The sequence below is a fragment of the Mustela lutreola genome, chromosome 10 (assembly GCF_030435805.1).
Source record: "Mustela lutreola isolate mMusLut2 chromosome 10, mMusLut2.pri, whole genome shotgun sequence".
NCBI classification, from domain to species: Eukaryota; Metazoa; Chordata; class Mammalia; order Carnivora; family Mustelidae; genus Mustela; species Mustela lutreola.
Window position 1 is genome coordinate 87,454,156 of NC_081299.1, and position 4,245 is coordinate 87,458,400.

At 37.3% G+C, this 4,245-nt stretch overlaps 1 pseudogene; it reads right to left on the minus strand.

The window, feature by feature from the left end:
- Positions 1 to 3,051: 3,051 nt before the first annotated feature.
- Positions 3,052 to 4,001, minus strand: LOC131809797 (tubulin alpha chain, testis-specific-like; annotated as a pseudogene).
- Positions 4,002 to 4,245: the final 244 nt, after the last annotated feature.

Here is a 4,245-nt window from a genome sequence, read left to right on the forward strand (position 1 = left end):
TTGATATCTTTATAAAAATCCTTAGTTTTTTTTTTTTTTTTTTTTTTTTTTTTTTTTTTTTTTTTTTTTAAGGAATCAATGAAAGAGAAATTTTACTCTATTCCAAAGCTTCTAATTCACATTACTTTTTTTCATATCAGTGATTTGGGATATTTGGGATTTCAGCCATTTCCAATTAAAATTCTTCTGGTGATTAAGGTTGACCTAAAAGCTTGATGGCTTGTGTATTTGTTTACAAGCTGGTAGCATTTCTCTAATGAGCTGTGAGTCTTGGGACAATAATGTATTTATTGAGACCACAGTCACATAGTCACATCATGAAAAGTATTTATTACATGCCATTTATGATGCTGTAAACTTTTTTCTTTTCTCTTTTTTTAGGTTTTAAAGTAGGAAATAGTTGTCTGCAGCAGAACTTTGAAGCACTATTGCTTTCATGTAGGACACACGGGCTCTATTAAGGACATTATTTCATCTACATAAAAATATTTGACTTTTAAACAAATCTGTCCTGAGTCACAAACAACAGAATTCATGATATTCACAGGAAACCTTAGCAAAATAAATCACAATACAACATAGTTATGATACTAGACTCTTCAAAAAGGGTGGAAGTGAAACACTGTGATTTGTTGGTCTGAGGAGAAATTGTTGAAAATAGTATTTCAGAAAAAAAAAAAAAAGACTTGGTAAAACATTTAGTAATACAGCTCTCTCACCAGAACATAGAAATTAAATAAATTTATATGTTTTTAAATAAACAGCTTTATATATATTTTATATATTATATATAATGTATTTATATAAAATATTTAACATAACTGTCACATTAGTGGCTTAAGCAGTATATCTTAAAATAGTGCCTGAGCCTGGATTTCCTTGTCTTTGGAATGATTGTGAAATAGAGGAGCTGAAGGGACTCTACTTTAGAAAGATTGCATTTCCACTCTTTTTCATCTAGGTCCTATTTACTTATGTTCTCTATTTCAGCTTGCATTTGAGTAAAAACCAAAGAAACCATGTTCCCTCTCAAGGAGGAAGTAAGAAAGTTAATCACTCTCTGAGTTTTGTCTTGGGCCCCCAAACACCTGATAATATCTAAGAAGAACAGGACCCCAAACATATTCTAGGACTTGTTCTAGGATTCTAGAATGAATCTGACGTCAATAACCCCTACATTTAGTGATTTATGGAATAATACCTATTATTCATCTGAGCCTCACCTTTAATCAGGCCCTACCCTGGATTCCTGGAGAAACAGATATCCTAGACCACTTTTCTTTTCTTTTTCTTTTTTTTGTTTTTTTAAGATTTTATTTATTTATTTGACAGAGAGAGATCTCAAGTAGATGGAGATGCAGGCAGAGAGAGATAGAGGGAAGCAGGCTCCCTGCTGAGCAGAGAGCCTGATGCAGGACTCGATCCCAGGACCCTGAGATCATGACCTGAGCCGAAGGCAGCGTCTTAACCCCCTGAGCCACCCAGGCGCCCCCTAGTCCCCTTTTCAGTATAAATTCCTAATGCCATGTGTGGGGGAGATTCATTATTCTTTCCTTTCCAAGTTTCCCAGAAACTGCCTGCTATTCTCTATCTGTCATTTACACTATTCAGTAAACTCTGCTTTCACTCTCTCTGGCTTCTGTTTGATTTCTGTTTGGGGAGAAGCCAAGGTTCCTCTTGGTGGTCCTCAGGGACCCCACTCTGGGTCCTCGGAACCAGCCTGCCTACATCAACTGCATGCAGTTTTGCAGGCTACATATTTTACAAGACATGTAGTTTAAGAGATGTAGGGGATGGGGTGATCTAGATGGTGCTGAAGCCATGATTCTCTTTGATATAAAGATTTGCCTCTAGGCTGACAGAGTCCTTAAACAAACTTCTTTTTACTGGTCCATTTGTTCTTCTCTTCCTGATCCAGAAACAGTAGGTTTGAATGGAAAGGCATTACTCTTAGCATGATCACTTTTGCAGGAGGACTACAGAAAAGGTCTTAGGGTAGACTTATTATAAATCAAGTCAAAAAAATAATGATTATGCATATTATCAACATATAAAATATATTAAAATTTTTCTTTTTACCAGCCAGTTTTTACTCAGCACATTTTGTCACTGTCAAACTATATGATTATATGTCTTATCTGATTAAGACAATCATAGTCTGGATATCACAAATGGTAATTGTTTCATTGGATTATAAATACTTACAAAATTTACATCTTATATTCCCTCTCAAAATGTAGATCTTCCCTGTTACCTAGCAAACAAATTTCACATACAATAGATTTTTCTCCTAACTTTTCTGTATTGATGAAACAACCTGCTCCTTACCTATGTAATTTATTTATACAGACATATTCCCAAATCTTTTTTCTTTTACCAATCAAATCTGCTATCATACCATTTGCTATTATGCATTCCTCCCTACATAGGTCATTCCATCTATTGATTCACAGAACTTGCTTACTTTTGTCTCATGGGACTCTACAATCTATAAAACCTGTACAAACAACAGGTTGAAACATCCTTACACTATGCATTAGGGACAACTACAGACGGTATTGAGAGTCAGCGTGCACTCTTGGTTTACATGACCTATTTTGATGCGTTTGTTTATTGTTGATGTTTCTTGGAGCGAGAGAAAAAAAAAAAAACCACTGGAAAAGTAGAAAATACAACCAAAACTCATTTCTCTCCATCCAAAATTACAAATGCTAATTTTTGCCATTTACACTTAAACCTAATTTTTATAAAACAAAAACAACATGGATATATTTAGTTCCATTTAATGAACTCTAAGGTGTTTGGCATTTTGAGTTTGTATTTTCTAGTTTTTTATCCATGTTCTTTTTCATTCAAGATATTTATTCAAACCCATCAGCAAAATGGACAGATCGGTTCTATAACACTGTCATGTTTTAAAGTGCAAGACAGTAATTATATATGATAATATACACTGCTACATACAAATTAACTGATCAGAGCACAACTTTTCAATGTTCAAGACAGAATGAGTTTTCCTGCAAAAACAGCACCTTTGTGATATTTTTAACTTTAGTATTCCTGTCTTTCTTCACTCTCTCCTTCAGCAGAATCCACACCATTTCATAATCCTTCTCAAGAGCAGCTTTGACCTCATAGGCCTCAGAACATTCTCCCTCCTCCATACCCTCATCCACATATCATTGAACAAAGGCACACTTGGCATACATCATGTCAAACTTGTGGTCCAGGTGAACTCAGGATTAGCAATGGCTGTGGTGTTGCTCAGCATGCACACGGCTCACTGTACTTTGGCCAGGTCTCCACCAGGTAATTAATGCCATCTCTGAAGCCAGTGGGGCACCAGTCCACAAACTGGATGGTACGCTTGGTCTTGATGGCAGCAAGGGCAACATTCTCATCATTGAGAACCATGTCACCACAGTACAACAGGCAGGAAGGCATGTATTTACCATGGGGAGGGTTCACATTTCACCATCTGGTTGGCTGGCTCAAAGCATGCATTAGTGATGTCTGCTAAAGGAAGTTCTTCATGGGAGGCATAGATGATAGGGACATATATAGTCAGAGGGAAGTGGATGCAGGGAAAGGGCACAAGGTTGGTCTGGAGTTCTGTCAGGTCAACATTCAGGGCTCCAAGGGAAGCAATGATGGAGGACACAGTTTGACCTATCAACTTATTCAAGTTATTGTAGGTTGGGCATTCAACATTGAATTTTCTACTACAGATGTAATGGATGGCCAAATTGTCTACCATGAAGGCACAATCAGAGTGCTCCAGGGTGGTGTTGGTGGTGAGGGTGGAATTGTAGGGGGTCAGCTACAGCTATGGAAACTTGGGGAGCTGAGTAAATGAAGAACTCGAGTTTGCACTTCTTGCCATAAACTATGGAGAGATGTTCCATCAGCAGGAAACTAGATCCCCCTCCAAAGCTGTGGAAAACCAAAAACCCTGAAGAGTTTGTGCACTGGTCAGCAGCCAGTTTCCAGATTCAGTCCAAGACAAGGTAAATGAAATAAAATACCACTGCTCTGACTCCCATGACAATCATTTAGGTTTAGTCTCCATCTATGCATAAGTAGTAAAGTCTAGTTTCTTAATTTTATTTTTTAAAGATTTTATTTATTTATTTGATAGAGAGCATAAGCAGAGGGAGAAGCAGGTGGAGGGAGAGGGAAAAGCAGGCTCCATGAGGAGCCTGATGTGGGGCTCTATCCCAGGACCCAGAGATCATAACCCAAACC